At 40.0% G+C, this 21,110-nt stretch overlaps 1 pseudogene; it reads left to right on the forward strand.

Annotated features, from left to right (window-relative positions):
* Nucleotides 1-1,255: 1,255 nt before the first annotated feature.
* Nucleotides 1,256-20,715, forward strand: LOC110576979 (annotated as a pseudogene).
* The last annotated feature ends 395 nt before the right edge of the window (nt 20,716-21,110 follow it).

Raw genomic sequence — 21,110 nt, forward strand, 5'->3', positions numbered from 1 at the left:
CCTGTACCTCTGAAACAAATAATACATTATATGTTAAAAAAAAAAAAAGAAGATAGGAGGAAGGGAAAAATGAAGGGGGGGAAGTCGGAGGGGGAGACAAACCATGAGAGACTATGGACTCTGAGAAACAAACTGAGCGTTCTAGAGGGGAGGGGCGTGGGGGGATGGGTTAGCCTGGTGATGGGTATTAAAGAGGGCACGTACTGAATGGAGCCTCGGTGTTATATGCAAACAATGAATCATGGAACACTACATCAAAAACTAATGCTGTAATGTATGATGACTAACATAACATAATAAAATAAAATTTAAAAAATTTTTTAAAAAGCTGGAGAAAAAAATATAAAACTGTAATTATTATAGGAGCCAAAGCTCACACAGAAAGAACTGGATCAGTAAGTAGGCTACCTCCCCAAATTAGGGGAGATGTGAAGGGTTTCATACAGCATGGCCTACCCACATATTACTCCTCTCGGGGAATTACCCACCAACTCAGAAATCTCCAGAAAATTCTACCATTCGTATCACTCCACTTAGTCATCTTAAGTTGGCCCCACACAGATGCAGCTAAATTGTATACGTATTACCTGAGAAGCCTCTGCTGGGAGAGTGGGTAAGGGTAAAGGAGGAAATGTTCTTAAGTAAATTAACATAGATTTATTGACTAGAGTAGCAACCACACATGCTGCAAGGTACCCAAAAATGACTAGCCACAGAAAAATCTTGATGGTTCAGAAGTCACCTCTCAGCCTCGGAGCAGGATCATAGAGCCCTATCTGTGTAGGGCAGCACTGGGGAGTCATATTTTGGAGGGCCTGGGTCCAGACCAGCTTGCAGGGACTGGCTCTGGAAGGGACCTTTGGGTGACTGACTGGTGCCTAAGTAGGTTCTGGGTACCATCAAAGTGAAGACAAATTAATGCAGCTCCAGGCTTTGCAAACTCCTCTCTGCCTCTAAGATTATTCTGTTTTCTTTTTGCAAATCACTGGACTTTAAGTGAGTAGCCTTTTCTACTGAGATAGCACAGGAGGAGAAAACAAGAGGGGGAGGATAAGGCAGGCACTTCCCTCCCTGTCCTGCCCGGCTCTCCTCTACCTCTTTGCTCAGACACTTCTGCCATCACGGTTCACTAAAAGTTCTTCATCGCCTAGCAATTTCCACTCAACTGTCAGGCAACCCCCAACAGGAATGGCAATTAGCCAGATGTCAGTCTCCTATTATCTCCATCTTCAGTTCTACATTATTTAGTCACGGCATGATCGCAGCGGAGGTGAAACCAGCCCACCAGGGTCCCACTTTATCAACCTGCAACGAACCTCAAAGTAGAGCCAAACGATTCACTACAAACAGGCAAGCATAGCCAAATCTTCTCTTTCTACCCTTTCCTTATAACTGCTTTATCTGTTCCTCTTACTTGCTCCCATCCCACCACCTGCCGCGAATCTCACTGTGACTTTACTCAGACATGGGAAGTAGTAAAGCTAGTAGAGATGATTAAACTACTGCACGTGTCTTTTTAAAATAGAGTTTCTATCTTTTATTCTCCGTGGTCAGCAGAATCTGCATATAGGCAGCAAGTCCCTGGAGCCTTTTTTCCTGCCATCAGCTTCCTTTAAATAATTAATATAAATAAAAAAGATCCTCACTGCTCTGCAGTTCACATTTAACAAAGAAATCTGCTCCCGGAAAGCATGCAAGACCCTACTTTATGAGCACAACTCAGGCTCAGGAAATAAACCTCTCTTGGGAAACTGCAAACTGCTTCCGAAAGTCACTCGCTAACCCAAGGTCGGCTCCCAATCTGGCAAACACATTCTTGAGCTCTCCCACCCAAGCCCATTTTTCAAAGGCACGTGAAGCTAACAGACAGGAAGAGTTGTCATTCAGAAAGATCCAATCATCCGAGGAGGAAACCTTTCCACATATTTCCATCGTTTACCAAAAAATATAATTAGCGAGACGAGTCTGCATCCACCTGCTGACCTGAGTTTCAACTCATCAGGGGGCATGTTTAGGCTTCCCTGGCCTTCAGTCAGGGTCACAAATTAATCAGTACCTCAAATGCTGAGACAGGTGATTACTCTGCCTGAGAGAAAGGTAAGGCAAGAACGAGCTGTAAGCTAGTGGGCAGGGACAGGTAGAGATTCTCTTAAAAGTGGGTAGAACGGGATGCCTGGGTGGCTCAGTCGGTTAAGCGTCTGCCTTTGGCTCAGGTCATGATCTGGGGGTCCTGGATTGAGCCCCTCATCAGGCTCCCTGCTCAGTGGAGAGCCTGCTTCTCCCTCTCCTGCTCCCCCTGCTTGTGCCCTCTCTCTCTCTCTCTCTCTCTCTCTCTCTGTTAAATAAATAAATAATCTTTTTTTAAAAAGTGGGTAAAACAAAAATGCACTGTAAGGGTCCAGTCGTTTCTTCTCTCCCTCAGCTCTGTTGTCAAACATTCTCAGTTTATGAGTAAAGAATGGTTGTAATAATTGCCAGCACCACACCCTTCGCAGCCATGCACATGCACACCAGAGCTGGAGAGAAGAGAGTGATAACTAAATACATGTATGTCATGCTGGGCTCTGCTCACTTCTATTCAGATATACCTCCTTCATTGAACTTTTTCTGAGACTAGCAGAGTTTTGTTTTGTTTTTAAGATAGACCAAGGCAGAAGGATTTCAGAAGGATTTCAAGAATCCTTTCAGAAGGATTCTTCTATCATCTACCCCTCAATTGGAGAACTTAAGAGCAAACCACATAAGGAGTCATTGACAGTTTCTCCTCCACAAACCTGCTTACCCCAAGCCCCTGATACTTCCAACCCATGCTTTTTCACATTCCCCTTGCCTGCAAAGCACTAACCTTTCTTATAAGATATTTTTCAACCTGCGAGGTCCAAACTCTGAAAGGTTCCACCTTTCACCTGGGAAGCCTTCCCCTGACCACTCCCAGTTCATGGCAATGATTTGATTTGTGAAACCACAGACCGAGAGGACATACACTATGCCCCGTGTTCTCTCAGACTCCTGCACTTCTAGCCCGTGGACTCAGGGTATAGATGATCAGTAATTATTTGTACTGCTGTGCAGATAGCTTTCTGTGTCTAGGAGCACTACTTTTCCTTTTCTCAACTTGAAAAGTCAGAAATTTATTGGGGCAATTAGCATGCTGCTGTGAGGAAGAGTAACAGCATAATCCAAAATCAGAACAACCAGCTAATGATGGTGAACATCTTTTCATGTGGTTATTTGCCACATGTAATTTCTCTTCAGTGAAAGGTCTGTTCATGTCTCTCAGCCATTTTTGGATTTTTTTTTTATTACTGTTAATATTGAGAGTCCCCTATATATTCTAGGTCCTTTCTCTGAGAAGCTGTTTGAAAATATCCCCCCCCCCTCCATAGCTTGTCTTTTCAACCTCTTCACGGGGTCTCTCACAGAGCAAGTTTTTAAATTTGAGGAGGTCTGACTTATTAACTTTTCCTTTGATGGATTATTCTTTTGGCATATAAGAACTCTGCCTATTTCTAGACCTTAGAGATATTATGTTTTCTAAAACTTTTTTTAGTTTTATATTTTACATGTAAGTATATGACCCATTTTGAGTTTATTTTTGTGTGACCTATAAGGTTTAGGTAGAGGTTCTATTATTTTGCCCTATGGATACACACTGGCCTTTCTTACATAGGCAATCTTTCCTCCATTGAATAGACTTTGCAATTTTGTCAAAGATTCATTCATTGAGGTAGGTTTATTTCTGGGTCCCCTGTTCTATTCCATTCATTGTTCTATAGGTCTAGTCCTCTGTCAATACTGCACTGTTTTAACTGAGTATTTCTGAAGGTATGTTCACAACAGATATTGGTCTGAATTTTTCTTTGTCATTCCAAGGGATTTTTATTGGAAATTTGTGGAATCTGACTGAGAAGTTAACAGGGAATGGAGAACCACAGGGTCCATCAAGGAGCTGAGGGAGATCTGATAACCTGAACACCATGTTGTATGGACGAAGAAGCCTGAGTTTTAGAGCCAGAAGTCCTTGGTTTGGGTTCTGACTCTCTCATCTATTAGTTGTTGATCATGTTCTTCATCTATAAAACAAAATTATTTGACTATTGAAAAATAGCATTTTAAAACATACCCATCTTCTGGGGGGGAGAATATTTATCTCACTGGTTTGTTTGAAGAATAAATAATAATAATAGGATAGCATAGTACTTAATATAAGCCAGGAACAATTCAAAGAACTTTACACAGGTATCCTTTCTGGGGCATACCAGTATTAACTTCATTTGAGAAAGGAGGACACTGAGTCACAGAAAGATTAACTTATAGCTCTAAGATCGCACTGTTAGTAAGTGATGGATCCAGGATGGAAAAACAGGAAGTTGTATTCCAGAGTCTAGGAAACAGCATTGTCAAACACAAAGCAAATGCAAGATATTCGTAAAAAGAGTTTTTTTAGGGGGAAAAGAAAACCACACCATCCATTATTACATCCCTTTTCTCCAAGCTACTATTATTCATTCCTTGGATAACTACAATAGCTTCTTAACTGATTTTTCTGCTTCTATCTTGTTCTACCTGTCATCTTTCAACCCAGAGCAGCAAAAGTGGTTCTTTTAAAATGTAAGCCAGATCAGGGTGCTCTTCTGCCCAGATCCATCAGTAACTTCTCATTATCCTTAGAAAACAACAGAATATTCTTACTAGCCCTCAAGGATCAACATTTCCTACCCATGGCTCCCTCTCTGTCCCTATCTACCATTTTCATATCTTCACTCCAGGCTGGCCACACAGGTCTTCCTGCTATTTCCTGAATGAACCAAAAATATTCCTATTTTAGGTTCTTTATTACACATCATGAACATTCTTTTTTCCAGATACCACAGGTAAGAGAGGCCATCGCCAAACACCTCATTTAAAGCAGTAAGCACTATCAACCTCTATTCCTTTCCCGTTTTTTCTTTTTTATAGCATCTGCCATGCCTTGATGCTGTACTATATATTTATTCTTTTCTTATTATCTGTATCCTTCACTAGAATAGAAGCTCTGTAATGACAGGGCTTCTGTCTGTGGGGTTCACTACTGAATCCCCGGTGCTTACGACTTAATCTGGCGCGTAGTATGTGCTCAATAAATACAACAGTACATTCTGAAGGCATGCACCATGAAAAAATAAAAATAGAAAAATATACATATAGAAAATATACATATGCAATTTTAATTAAAATTTAAAATCCAAACAAGATTTATTTTGGCCTGAAAACTAGCTAAGTGAGCAAAGAAAGAACATTAAAAGCTTGCATTCAGAGTTCTAAATAGTCCTGTTAATATACAATTAGGTGATTATGTAGAGGAGGAAGGAAGGCAGGAAATAATAACATTAAGATAATTTCCTCAGTAGAATCAACAGTTAACGAAGAAGTCCGGGTGGAGGACCGGATCTCAAGATGGCAGATGCAACTACACAAGGCTAAGATTAAGTAACCCAAATAATGAAATAGCGCAGCACTTCTACAGCTGGGAGAGTGAGTCCTAAGCCCCGAACCTGTTACACACATTCTTATAATGCTGGCCATTTTCTCCCCAGGGAGGCCATCAGCTTCTTTAGGGTAAGGTAAGATTAATAACTTCGACTTCCTGTAGCATCCTATATGGCCAGCATGGTCAAATGGCAGCTTTCTTTACAGTATTTAGTTTCATGAAAAGAAGTTTTACACATCATATAAACACACAGAAAAATATAAAGAAAACATCATCCCCTTTCCGTGAGTCATGAAACTTTTTAAAAGAAATTCAGAATAATATACAAACATTAGGAAAGAGAGTGCATTAGTGTGGAAAAGTCAGCCCTGAAAGAGAGAAGCTTTGTGTTCGGGCCCAATCACAGTTGCAATTAGTTCTAATACTTTAAATAAGTCATTTAATGTCTGTGAGCCCCAACTGATTCATATGTGAGATAAAAATGGTGGACTAGGTGGACTCTAAAGCAAAGTCCCAACTTCGGTACTACTGTCATTTGGCGCTGATAATTCCTCATTAGAGAAGCTGTCCTGGGCACTGGAGGAGGTTTTGTGGTAACTCTCACCTCTACGTACTAGTTTTCAGTGGGATCTTCCTGACCCCAAAATATCTGTAGACACTGCCATTCCCTGGGGGATAAAATCACCCCTTTGCCCCTTGAAGACAACTGTTTTATACTTTTGATATATTTTCCTTTTCTATATTAAAGAGATACATGCTCCAAATTAGAGCATTGTTTTCTTCTCTTCTTTCAAACTGTTTCACTGAGCTACCATCTACACTTTTTCTCCCTCTCTAAAACCAGACTGTAACATCTTTTCTAGACTTCACTGTTAAAGACATAGTTTGTTGCATTCACCTTGGGGAAGGTGGAGACAACTTGGTTGCTTACAGTTTACACTACATCCGGGTAAGGGACATGAACTCTGTCATTTTCATGCCTATCATTGCCACCTAAACCAATCGGAAGCCTTCTTTCCTCCTCTAGCCTCATTTGTCATTTGAAAATTTGATACACAGGCACACTGCCTTGATAATATTTTAGGGACCATTTGAGATCAGAACAGAATTAACAACAGAGAGAGATATATAATAGGTGATTATCCCTGTGGGACACCTTCAGAGACTCTAGGAAGATCCTCTCCTGTTCAAAAATAGTATGCTGGGTAGACGGATGACATTTCTAGTAGAGTATATTCCCTATGATAAAGTCACAAAAGGGTGTTGCACAAAAAAGATACTATAGCTGCACTCCATGGCATTTACTGTTCTAACAAGAGGTTTCCTCAGTTCACTTTGCACAGATCAGGAAGGAAGATAGAGTCAGGGTTAGTATCTGGTGGGAATAAGGAAACCACCATGACTGGAACAACAGGCCGAGGAGTCATTCTCCAAGACCTTGGCACTAACGTAGCAAGGTCTATGGGGCAGACCCATGTCGGTCAAGCTTCAATGTCATCAGCGACAACTAGATCAGGCCAGGAAAGAATAGTTGTGGGAAATAAAGTTCTCTATTCTACAAAGGAGAAATGAAGGCTGTCCCTTATCATGCAGGCATTGATCTTTATAAGAACTGGAATGTGAGGAAGTGAGGTAAGTTCCAGCCATTAAAACAAAATACTGACCCCCATGGGTTAGGGTAAAATAATATATATTTTTTTCTAATTGTGAAGGCAGACCCAAAAAAAAAAAAAAAAGATTTGATACCAAAAGATGCTCTGAGGATTCCATCTCCTCTAGAAACAGTACTCTATGAGAGAGTAAAGGTCTATTTGGGGATGCTCTGATGGACAAAAGACATATTTCTTGGGCTGGTTTCACTTTTGTACCCTTTGCTAGGAACACAGGAGATATAATCCTTTACTTCCTATTGCCACCAGCTAAATGTACAGTTTGGCAACTGACAGGTTAAGCATTGAATTCAGCAAGAGAAACCAATGTCTCATTGGAAATTTTGTTTTGTTTTGTTTCTCTTATAGAACTAACTACGTCTGATTTAGCTTCAGCCATTATACTATTCAATCTCTTATCTATGATTTACACATTAAGAATGCAAATGCTTAATATGTTCATGGTCAGAAGCTTTTTACACCAACCTTCAGGGCAATCATCCCTATACCAATATACTTACAAGCACTGTGTTAATATATTTGACTTTGAAAAATTTTAAATGATTAGGAAAATAACATATCAGTGCTATTCACCAAAACTTGATTCATTTGACAGAAATTAATTAGTTCAACCTGATTGGCTCACTTTAATAATAATAAGAGGGAGCCAAATAAAGGCCAACAGAGAATAAGACTCTTAGCAAAGGATATGTGATTTCTATTAGGCTATACAGGATTAGCATCTTACCTCCAGCTAACAAACAGCCTTGGTGTATTAGTCTTTTTAACTGTTCAGTGTCCACTTTGCATCTTGCAATATATCGTCTTTGGATTGATTCCAAATATCTCCCTTCTTTTTATGCCTACCTCCTTCTCTTTAATCAATACAATCCATCTTCAGTGTGAACTTTAAATGCAATGATCTAAAATAGCAAAGATACACCTGTAACAGATGTCACTTAAATTCCCTGTATACTTATATTACTAAAAATCATTCTTCAAAAATTTCCTGAAATAGAGAAATAATATCTATGACCAGAAGTGACAGTAGAGATAATAAAATGGCAATATCCAGTAATTATGGTTTCATTTACAGCAATATTGAATAGCTATGCCTTAATAAGAAAGATACTGTCTACTTCCAAAGAAAGATTGCATGTGGGAGGGGGTGGGAGGGGAGGAGGGAAATAGAGGATTTATAGACTTAAATGCAAATTTTAACGAAAAAAATCATACATTAATCATAGTGACTAATATTGAAGTATCACAGACAAAAATTTGGCTTAATGATTTTTTAATATCAGAGAATAGATACCGCTTTATTCGTCCTGAGAACACACAGCCAGAATCTACTACAAAGAAAAGGATCATAATGCAAATTAACCATTTATATGGGTGTGCATTTTAAGTGTTGTGTACCTTTCATTTTTTACTATATTCCACACAGTTAAACCCTACTATAACATGAACCATGTTTATATGGGTTTGTATGTTCTACAGGTCAACCTCAAATTGTTAAAAAAAAAATGTAATAAATTATAAATCCTAAGCACTAAATGAAGGCTTTTAAACTGAACCATGGACATTAAAATGGCATTCCATTACAGCAGAATATTTTCAAATTTTAGCTTTGTTAATTAGTCCTGAAAATGTGTTGCCTAGTCTAGAATTATGCAAAATAACTCCTCTACCAAAATTATAATTACAGAGAACCAAATATCTAGCTGTAAAACAAAGGGGAAAATAAAATATTACCTTAACACTTTTCTTATGGGAATTTGGTATTGCATGGGCAATAAAAAAATGATGATGCTATGATCACATTAATAAATTCACACTTTTCTTAACCCTGGCAGGCGGCTGTTAACATGATAACATGTGTAAATGTGTTTCCTCACCACCCAAAGAAGTATTTCAATGAAATTTGCAGATTTTTATAAATGACCTTTTTAGCATAACTGGTATGCATTAACAAGTATTTCAAAAATATCACAGCTGTTCCAGAATTTCTTTGAAATAAATGATGACATTTTGGCAGGATTGGATGCGCCCAAGAGGGGTGGTCATCCTTCCAATTTCCATTTCATTAGTTTCATGATTTTAATTTTCAAAAATAAATCCCTCTCATGACAAATAAAGTGTCTACAAGATAGACAGAAAGAAATCTTGTACGTCCTTCATCTTTCAGCTTGAACTCAATTCTATGATGGATTAGGATAGGGTAAAGGGCAAACTCTACCAGCTTTCTTTAATCATAATACCAGCTATTCTTTGTGATCCCTCCAGTAACTAGAAAGTGATTAAGTAATCTAAATTTGTATTGATATTCTATATATAAAACTTCTTCCATGCCCTTTGGGAAAGATTCAATCTTTCCTTTAAATACACATTTTTTCCCAAAAACATAAATGCCCTAGAGAAGAATAAAAGCCTAAGAAAGAATATCTATGTTGAAATCCTCTCTAAACTGTTTTGTAGCCACATGAAATGGGCAAGTCCTTTACCTTCTCTCTGATTCAGCTCACTTAGTAGTAAAATTGTGGGGATAAATTACCTTCCTTAACTCACTGGGTTTTCTAAAAATAAAATTAAATATGAGTATTATTTGAAAAATGTAGGGCATGAAATGAAGACATTTTAAGATGAAGACTGAACAGAACACTTGAAAACCAGATAGGGACACACAGAATTGAGCTGTGTGCTGACCATTTCAAGAAATTTAATTTGCTCAAGTTTGCCTATATGGAAAGTTGATAATACATTGTCTTATCTTTCCTCTCTCTTCTCTTCCCCCTGCATGTAAACAGATATTCTGTTAAATTCCTGAGGTTTTTTTAGTTGTATCTTTCAAAAAATTCATGAGTGTTTTATTCTGAGCATTTCTGGGGGCATTTCAAATTTTATGGAAATGTACCAAAAAATTAAGGCAGATGTTTGATAGATATTTATAAGGTGCCCTGTGTATGTCAGGATAAATAGTGCAGGCTTTTTGTTTTTTGCTTTTTTTTCGTTTTTCAGAACTGCAGTTGTCAGACTGCTACAGAGAATGAGCAGGATAGCTGGAGAAGTAGGCTACCATCTTCTGAAGGCAAGCACTGGGGCTGGCCTGGGAGAAGGTGGGAGAGTGGGGAAGAGCTGAGGGGTGGAAGAGGAAGGAGGGGTAACGCTCTCTGCATTTAAACTCCTTATGGTGGTGTGATAGCCCACTCTTGGCTACTGCTTGGTTCACTTTACTCCACATGTCCCAGTAGACCCTGGACTCACAAAACTGAGTCAGTCCATGCAAGGGGCTGGCAGGGGCCAAGGATCTCAAGAAAGCCAGCATGACTCTGAGGAAAGACCCCAGAGGCTCTGTGCTTTGCTTCTGGTTTAACTCATTTGTTTGCTTAGTTACTCTACACAGTCCTTCACGTGCTGGGGTTAGGAGGTGTAGTAACAGGTGAGCTCCTTCCCCCTGGATAACTCAGAGGAAATTCATGCCCTGTTCCCCCTAGGAATTCAGATGGGGATACTACAATGAAATATTAACCAGTTGCTGGTTACCAGTGGTTCTGAGCCATCTCAGCCATCCCTACCCTCTTACTCTTTTCTGACAGGCTTCCACTGAGACTGCTCACTTTAAGGGCTCCATTACGCTAAAAGCAGAATCAAAGAAGGAAGTTGTAAAATTCTTGGCTTTTATCAGTGGTAGGGAGAACCTTAGTCCAGATTTAGGGCAGAGTATTAGAAGAATAAAAGATACAAGCTGCCCAGTAATCAGCCCCCATTCTGTCCCTGCATAGAATGGCAAAGGTCCTTTGAGCTGGGGTGGCAAAGGGTGGCGAAGGGGCAAGAGTCCAGAGAGGAGAAGTTAAAATCTCTTAAAGACAATTACATCTCTGAGATTGTGGGGGGTTGGGGGGGGGTGGCAGGATCAAAGTGACAGAGACCCTCAATTTACATTTGAAATTTGTGAGAGTAGAGGGTGTTTTATTCTGCTTTCCACCTGAAGCATTCCTAGCATACACATCTCTGAAGAGCTCCCCATCTCCCCTTGGCATAGAAGGGCAAGCAGACTCACCTGGAGAGAATGTCCAGGCAGATGTGTTTAAACAGCTTCCCTGAGTAACCTAAATACCCAACAAGGCTCAAGAAGCAGCCAAATATTTTCCTCAAGTAACTGTGAGTGGTGTAAATGAGACAGCACACATAGGTGCCAAGATGGTCCTTCTGATGAAAATGGGAGACCCTGCAAACAGAAGAGGCATGGATGGGGTGGCTGAGGTTCAGATGAGCACACAGCGACTTCAGATGTCAGCATGGAGGAGCTACAAAAGCCAAGAACAGATGGACCACTGGGTATCTCAGCAGATGGAAACATGGAGAGATTTCTCTCTCCAAAGTCATTCAAGGATGTAAGAGAGGCTGAACTCAGGCCCATGGACTTGAAGGACAATCACATGCTTTTCCTACTAAATATTTATGCATATTTCTGCTCTCAGGGATGTTTGAATCCCCAGGTGATTTAGATTTAACACAAAGGCACTACTTCGCTTAGTCTTCTATTTTTAGACCTTGGGCATACATTCTGAGGTCAGCAACACACCACACCTGTAGGAAGGACAATCCTGGGTCCCAATGTGCCTGGAACACATGTGGTGTGATGACCTTCTACTCTCAAGTGTTCCACTTTCAATGATGAATTATATAGTCATTCAACCTTTAATTCCTATTTTTTTTCACAGTCTTGCTAATGTATTCCACTTTGGTATCAGACAAATATGACTTTATTGATGTTGCTATGCTTATGTTTTTTTGAAGGTAAAATATAGAAGAGAATAAAATAATTTCCCTCCTTAATTTGATTGGGCTCTTCAGGTGAAATAGGCCCCTCAAAGGAGTAACACAGTTCAATATGGCGGTTTGCTTTCCTGAATCAAAATTCCAAATACAGTCAATGATATCGCACTAGCCTTGTACGGTGACAGATGGGAGTTCTACCGGTGGGGAGCACAGCATAACCTACAAAGAAGGTGAATCGCTATGGTGTGCACCTGATTCTAATGTAGCACTGTCTGTCCACTAGACTGAAATAAAATCTGAAAAAAATTCCAAATGGCAAATGTCTGGACGACGTCTGACAAAGGCCAACATTCACAGGACAGCACAAACTAAAGAATGCAAATAAGAGAAACTGCAAAAAAACCGTTCTGGAATATTTGGAAATTCTCCCAGGATGTCACTGAATTCACTTCCACATCTGATTCTAAATGCCAGATATACACAAGTATGAGCTCCAGCCTCAGGGCTTTTAGAATATCCCAGAAGAATTATGTAGGTTACTGACTTGTGCTGTGTAGGCAGAAAGATAGACTTCGCATGTGGCAGGGCCATAAAGCAAGTATTTGTCAGCTTCCAAATTGGAACCAACAATGAATTGGCTATTTGCAACACTGCTATTTCTTCAGGCATGATGCAAGCATCCTTTACTCCTGTATAATGGATGGCAGGATCAATTCTAGATGTGCAGTGGCCCAGTATATTTTATCATTATATTATCTTATAACAATAAGAAAATCTAAAACAGAAACCCCTCGAACAGGCAAGGATATCTCCTGCTCCCACTCTTCCAAGACTGCAGACTTGGAAAAATGACACGATTGTGTTTCTAATTAAGGAAATTTTAGGATGCATAGCTCCATGAGAAGGGATAGTAGTGATGAACACCCACACCAAGGAAATAAAAATAGTTACGAAGTTCTTATTTATAACTCAAAGGCTTTGAGATATATTTGATATTCTTGTTCCTACAGAGGTGAATTGAAAATTTGTTCTCTACTTACTCTGATATTGCTCTTCCAGATTACAATTTCTTAATTCTAACTTGTCAAAACAAAGTCTTAAAACCAAGTTATCCATTGGAATGACTATAAAATAACCCTTTACACAATATCGAGTATAAAAACCAAGTTCCTGAAGTGTTACGTCTTCTAAACATATGCGAAAACACAGAGCTGTGAGGCAGCGCCTCATATTTAGAACTCCCGGTGAGCCATTCACTCTTACTCCAAGAACGAGTGGATGATCAGGCAACTTTCAATGCTCCTTCCTTAGTCACAAACCATGGGTCTTGAGGAGATAACATTCATCTCTCTAATTTAACTCGTTCCATCTACATAATCAAGATAACATGGACTGCCCCCCAAAAAGATACACTTTCTAAAGCAACTTCCCAAGAGAAGAGGAACACAGATAAATCTGTTTTCTATCACACTGCTCCAGAAGAAAACTATTACATTGCCTTAAGCAACAACTAATAAGGAGAAATATCCACCCAGAAATTGTGAGAGTGACTTATTATAGAGAAAAGAAAAGGGGACCTCAGAGATGATGGACATGGGTTTAAATCCTGCCTCCTCCGTTCTCAAGTGGCTTTCTTGGGCCAGCTACTTCGGCTCTCTGCAACTCGGCGTCTTCATCTGTAAAGACTCGGCTGCAATCACCAAGAACTGTTCACACTGACACTCAATGATTCCATCTGCTCTCCCTTTCCCAAATAACAGTTCAGAAGACTGAAATCTGACTTGATAGCTGTTCTCTTTTTTTTACATTACCTTCTGTGGCACAAACTTCTGCTTAAAAGAGACAACATAAAGGCATTCGGTTATGTGTGATACATGCATAGAAGGTGCGCTTAGAGGTTCATTCTTGAAACTGGCAAAGAGAAAGTGATTGTAGTTGGGGGACTGCAGTAAATTGATCCTGGCACGCCATTTGTTGCACAATTTACTAGACTCCAATTCTTTGCCAGATACCGGCTCCATCTTTAATAAAAGTGTGCTCAGAGTCTTGAAGAATAAGAGAACTGCTGCTCATCATTTCAGCAATAATGTGTAAACCCATGCACTTGGCTGAACAGGAACTGATGAACAAAATCTCTAATCCAAAATTACCAACATGCAAAGATTTCAAATAAAGATGCTCTAAGAGCTGACTTTTTTTAGCTCAGTGTGACGCAGTTACTTGGTGGATGGAATCTGTGACATCTTAGATCCAGTGGGCACTAATGTATTTTTAATGCCCCTATTTTGTATATTCAAATTATAATGATAACACCACAAATTATTGATCATCTAATATGTGCATGTGTCAATGACTTTAAATGCTTTGCATACATTGCTTAATGTCTTCGATCCCCTTGAGAAATAAATATTTATCCCCATTTTGCTGCTGAGGAAATTGAGGATCAAGGAGGCTAAGTCGCTCAGATCTCCCAACTCAGAAGCATCCTTATCCTCTCATCGCAGCTGGATTAAACAAAAATCATTTTGCAATCATTTTCCTAGAGCTGTAGTATTAAAGAAATGCTATTCAAGTTAATGTATGATATTTTTAAATGACACAAGTTAATTTTTAGTGGACAATTGTATTCACCTGAAGTTTCTGCATGGAAAGACAAAGTAGGGAGAAAATATTCAAGAAACCGACATGGGGGATAAAAAGGTATAGTCATTAGCATCAGAATAACTGCACAACAAAGGAAGCTTGTGTGGCATGTCCTGCAACAAATATTGCGTTGTCACTAATCGTCTTTTTTATTTATTCCAAACTCAGTCCTACAGGATGGCCTGCTTCCCCATATGATAAAACCAAATGAATGAAATAGCAAGGGGTGAATTCCTCCCTAAGAGATCACTCCTTCTGGATGCTAATGCGTGGCTTCTGCTCAAAGTGGTTCTGAACAGCATCTTCATTTGCCATTCATGAATCCTTTACATGCGTCCTTGCACCCCTGGCTCGATGATGCATTGTTTGCAGGCATTTGACAATAGCTCACCTCGAGCAGGAAATGCACGGTGCAGCCACTTCGTGGTCAATGTTTGTAACGCGTCAAAAACACCTGTGCCCCGTCACCTGCATTTCTTCTCGGTGTGAGCAGAAAATCTAGGGACAATTATGTTTTGAGAAAAGGACTGCATTTCTAAAGTCATAAGGAATCAGGGACCCTAGCTCCAGCTGAAAATACTGAGGGAGCAGAAGAGTGGTTTCAGGGAAAGGTGTTAATTCATGCCAATATCAGCCCAAAGCCAGCAAAGCAGTGAGATAATGTAGAGGGTTTATGCCTAAGTCATACACTCTTTCCTCAGGCTTTCAATTGTGATGGGACATAGATAACTCTTGAGAATGATTAATGGGGACCTTACTCGAGTCCCCATCTGTTTGCACCATGAGCCACTAATGCAAACATTTCCCAAAGCAAGTGAGGGAAACTCTGTCTTGGGAGTCATTAACAAGAGACTGGGCAAAGCATTAGAAAATCTACAGCAGGGAACAATGCAGAATGACTCCCCAGGGAATCAACTCACGCTGACCTAATATTTAAGATTGATAGTTGACAATGTTGAAACATTAATAGTAAATAAAATGCACTGAAAGGTCTTTGTTAAGCAAAGACCTTGCATTAATGATGGTTGCCAAATAGGTATCTGATGAGGGGAGGGGTGGGGAAAGGAAGAAAGAATACTCTCTCCAAAGACAGGAAGGCAGAGCTGGTTTTCTCCGGGCGTTGGGAAAGTAGACGAAATAGTAAAGGTTCTACAGTTCAGGCCTTCTCTGGAGCTTAAGTCTCTTCTAGATACTACAGAGAACTGGCTCTTCAAAATGAGCCTCTAATGATTACCTGGTAACCCCTCCACAGAGAAGATAGATGTATTTTCATTCCTCTTCTCCCATGGTAGAGATGAGGAAATAGACCAAAATGATGCTTGGGAAAACTGAAACCCTTCAGCAAACCGGAAGACTCCAGAGCAGGAAAGAACGGGCTGTCACTTCAATCGGCAATCATTCACTACTAAGCTCAACCCGGTCATTTGAACTCCTTTGAATTCCTCAATCTTTGATCAGCACCATCTGCATTCAAGGAGCTTGTAACTTAGCTGGAGGAATCGGATTATGCTACCAGAAATTTATAAGGTCTTGTTTAAATACGGAAGAGATACTGTTAACAAGGACAATGGGGCATTGCAGATGGTGGGGATGATTGTGGGTGGTGTCACAGGAGAAGATGTTAGAGAGAGAGGGAACTACGTTGGGCACCGCCATGGACTGAACAGCATCCCCCCCCAAATCCATATGTGGAAACATTATGCTGCAATGTGACTGTATTGGGACATGGGGCCTTCACAGAAGTAATGAAGGCTAAGCGGAGTCATCAGGGTGGAGCCTTGATTCAATAGGATTAATTCCCTTACAAAGAGACACGCCAGAGAGCTCGTTCTCTCTCTCCCACTCTGTGAGGACACAGTGAGAAGGTAGGTGTCTGGAAACCAGGAAGAGTGCTCTCACTAGAAACCAATCCTTACAACACTTGATCTGGGACTTCCAGCCTCCAGAACTGTGAACAATACATTTCTGATAAGTTGAAGCCACACAGCTCACGGTATTTGATATGACAACCCAACCAAACCAAGACAGGAACTGAGGGCAGCCAGGACCCCCAGAAGGGTAAAGGAAATGATACTGGGATCCAGCCTGCCACCTCTTCTTGTCTAAGCCTATGAACGAAGAATCATTTTTACATTTTTAAATGACTGGGAAAACACCAAAAGAAGAACGTTTATGGCATATGGAAATCATATGGAATTCACATTTCAATGCCCATGAATAAAGTTTTATTGGAACATAAGCACATTCACACCGTTATGTGCTATAGCTTCTTTAACATTATTACAAGAGAGCTGGGTTGTGGTGACAGAGACCGGATGGCCTCAATAACCTAAACTACTTACTAGCTGGCCCTTTACAGGAAAAATCTGCCAACCCTTGGTCTAGATTGGCGCTTCTTAAACTGTACTGTATACATGTATCCCCCGGGGGGGGTCTTGTTAAAATGCAGATTCTGATTCAATGTATCTGGTTGGAGCTTGAGTGCGTGCATTCCCATAATCTCCAGGTGATGTTACTGTTACTGTATATTAACTACAGCTTGGTTAGGAAGATTCAAAAATCCACTTTATCTAAGATCCTGGTCTTCATTTAGACGAACATCTTCCTTAAAGATCTGGTTGATTGGGTAATCAGCACCCACTACTAACAGAATTATCTTAGGATGTACCTTAAAATTTAAAATCCAGTTCTAAACAGGGGATGGGTAGAACTAAAACAGAAAGGGAATCTCTGGTTTACACGTTTGCTTTTGAAAGCCGTCTAACAAGGAACATATGTCAAAACTGACCATTTGCTACTATTAATGTATGTTAATGTAATGATTTCTCTTCCACTTTTATGTTTTCCTCTTGATAATTATTTTTCATTATGTGTAAAATGGCTGTTTCCTTTCTATGTTATACCCAAATCTCTTTTTTGAAGATATGAAAAGAGGCCAATCTCCCTCTCTCTCCTTTAAGCTTTTAGAGTAAAACATCTAAAAGTAAATATTGAGATTTAAACTGTTGAGAAACAGATTGGGTATTGCCTGTCAACGCCCCAAAGGCCACAAAATAAATGGTAAGGTAACGGCAGCCTCAGCTCATTAAAATGCGGCCTGTATTCACTGAGATTTCATATGCATGTCTTCCCTCCACAGTCTCCTTAACAGATGTCATCGAATCAGATCTACAGGGCCAGAGAAATGAAGTGCAAATACCACCCCAGGAGCCACCGAGACCCAAGCTGCGGGCGCCCCAGCCTGTGAACCACACATGTGCAAGTGCGTGGGTGTAAATTCATCAGGCAAAAGCCCAACATGTCATCTGAACCAAAAGTAAAACCTGGCATTTTAGGGATTTCGCTCTAACAGCTCTCTGATGTTTTAGTACAGAGTGCCTATTCAGGCTTCATATAAAACTAGCTCTGCTATTTTGTAAAATATACGGACAAATATACTGCATATTTCTACACTGTCCTCAGTGTCAACATTATGAATAATTAAGCTTTATTTTTTGTGGGTTTTGTTGATTTCTACACTTTTGATTGCTAAGTGCAGCACAAAATGTATCAGTGTCATAAGTTACACAATTATCTTTGGCCTGTATTTACATTACCCATATCCTATAGTGAAAAGGGTAAGGAATGAGAAAGAGGACTAAGGGGTGATGAGTTATTTCACTGCAAGCCAAAATAGAGGCTGAGCTATAATCAAGATGAAGGATAATATTGCTACCCATTATGGAATCCTTAGTATGTATTATGGCACATAGCATATTAAGGTGAAATAACATACATAAGGCATTTAGTATAATAAAAGGAAGAAAGCAATAAATATATTCTCCTTTAATCATCCTTACGAACACAGGAAGGTTTATCTCTCCCCATTTTACAGATGGTGAAAGTGAAGTATAGACAGAGACAGGACTTTGACCACAGTTGCACAGACGGTAAGCTACTTAGCAAGGGCTGGAGGTCCCTGATGTCAAAGCCTCTGTCTGCAGCTGCTAGCAATGTTGTCCCAAGACAATGCATCACAAAACTCCAGACAGCTAAGAAACAGCATTCAAAGCTTTAAAACTTCCCAACCCCACTCAGTTGAAGGGCAAAACCCCTTGGGATGATTTATTTTGTAAAATGGCGTTGGTTTGCAATGTCTGCTTCTCGTGCAGCAAACCAGAACTTCTGCCAAGACAAACTAGAAAAGCTGGAAAAATACCAAAAAAAAAAAAATATTTTTAAAAGTATCAGATTTTTGCTAAAGCAATGAGAACTAAGAGGGTGAAGATTTCAGAGAGAGGAACACTTCAATAAAAGTGAGCTGATATTCTACAGAAACTTTTTCCTTGGGGGCATTTGCCAATTCTCAGTGCGGAGAAAGAACCTAAGAATCCAAGATTTGCCTGGGCACAAGGCCTACAGGCAGGAAGAGAGAAATCAGTAGGTTTTCTGTGGTTTTGCAGAGACAAAAATGAAGACTTGAACAATCAGGACGCTTCTGAGAAAAAGGAAAGAAAATGGAAACAATGTCAGTTTTCTCCCCAAGACGTATGCCCAAGTCTGAATTATATGGGAGGAAAAAGAGGTAATTACAAAGCCTCTATGGGGAGAATGGAGTTTCCTACAGTCCTTGGCTGCTGAGGAGACAAGGATTAGAGTGTGAGACCGATTAAAGGTGGGGGAGGAGGTATGGGCGGGGGAGGTGCAGGGGCAGTGATCACACCAGGCTCTTTGTTCAAAGCTTTAGAGGACTATATCCTAGGAACAAAATGAATGAGAGAAACTGCAACCTGGCCTGACTCAACTCAGTCCCTTATTGGGTTAAACTGATCATCTCCTACTCCATCTTTCTAGCAGAGAGAAGAGTAAACCTCTAGCCGGGAAGATAACAGAAGCTGAATAAACTATTTGTTATATATATGCAGTATTTATCATTCAACCAAGAGTGACTGAACAAGACAAGATACAGGACAATATTTAAAAAAAAAAATAGAAATAGACCCACAGTGAGCAAATATTTTAATTAGAAGTTCAAGAAAATACAGAACAAGCTGGAGAAAACAGATGAAAAGAATGGATAATTTCATCAGAGAACTGGAATTTATTAAAGGAACCCAATGAAGCTGTTGGAACTATAAAACATAATAACTAATATTAAGAACCTAATGGATGAGTTTATCAGCCAATTAGACATTGCATAAAACAAGGTTAATAGAATGGAGAAAGTCAACAGAAAAGCTCAGCATTTTTTTAAACAAAAAAATATAGAAAAAATGAAGAGATGGTGCGATACAATGTAAATATGTAACATCAGGTAGTTGGGATCCTATTGAGAGAGAAAATGAGGCAAAAGCAGTCTTTGAAGACAATGTCTAAAGGTTTTCCAAACTGATTAAAGATTAACTCTCAGATTGAAAAAATCTCAGTGAACTTCAAGCAAGATAATACCAACACACACACACACTCTCTCTCTCTTTCTCCCTCTCTCTCTCACTGCCCCCCCCCTACAAAATTAGCCAAATTGCTGAAAGCCAAAACCATGAAAAACATTAAAAACAGAGAAAACAGATTTTTTTTCAGTAAACTTATAACTGACTTCTCAACAGAAATGATGGAAGCCAAAGAAACTAGCAGGTTACCTAGAATTCTACACCCCACAAAAATATCCTCCAAAAGTAAAGATGAAATAAACACATTTTCAAATAACAAAAGCTGAGAGCCCTTTCCTCTGGCTGGCAGCATGGAGACCGCGCGAGATGCCTGGAGTCACTGTCCCAGCAGGAGTTTATCAGAGCTCCCGCAGCCTTCCTGGCCAAGTCTGGGAAGGTCCCATCTGCAGGTCCCAGATGGGCGGACGCCGTCAAGCCGGCCAACCTCCCCACGATGACAACTGGTTCTAAACATGAGCTGCTTCCCCAGCACAACACCTGTACTTCCAGGGAAGCACTGGGGCGGCTCCAGGACCAAGATCTACAGGGGAAATCAGAGAAACAATGTCTTGCCCAGCCACCCCAGCAGAGGCTCCAAGAGCATGGCCTGAAGGGTCCTCCAATCCCCAGAGGGGCTGAATATGGTGGGAAAGGACCAAGATGGGGGTCGCAAACTGACAGCTCAGAGACAGAGAGATCTGGACAGAATCGCCGGACAGGGGGCAGTGGCCAACAAGAAGCATTAAGACAAATGCTGGGTTAATAAATTGCCTCATTCCTTAAAACAAACAAACAAACAAAAACACACACACACACATACAAAACTGAGAGAGTTTGTCACTAGCAAACCTGCACCAAAGAAACTTCTAAGGGGAGTTCTATAAGCAGAAGGAAACAAGGAAATGCCAGATGGAAACAGAAAGGGTAAATATATGGGTAACTGTATTTCAATGGCAATTAATGGTTTATGGGCTTTAGAGCATATTTAGAATTAAAATTCATAGCAAAAATCAGAGGACAGGAAGGGATAAGTACAATTAGAGTATTCAAAGATGCTACCTTTATCAATAGTAATTTGATTTTAAAATCAAATTGTAATACAAATCGAAACACAAAAATTGATGGTAATAAATCAAAAGCACATGTTGATGTCTCTAG

Source organism: Neomonachus schauinslandi, chromosome 14 (assembly GCF_002201575.2).
Source record: "Neomonachus schauinslandi chromosome 14, ASM220157v2, whole genome shotgun sequence".
Classification (NCBI taxonomy): domain Eukaryota; kingdom Metazoa; phylum Chordata; class Mammalia; order Carnivora; family Phocidae; genus Neomonachus; species Neomonachus schauinslandi.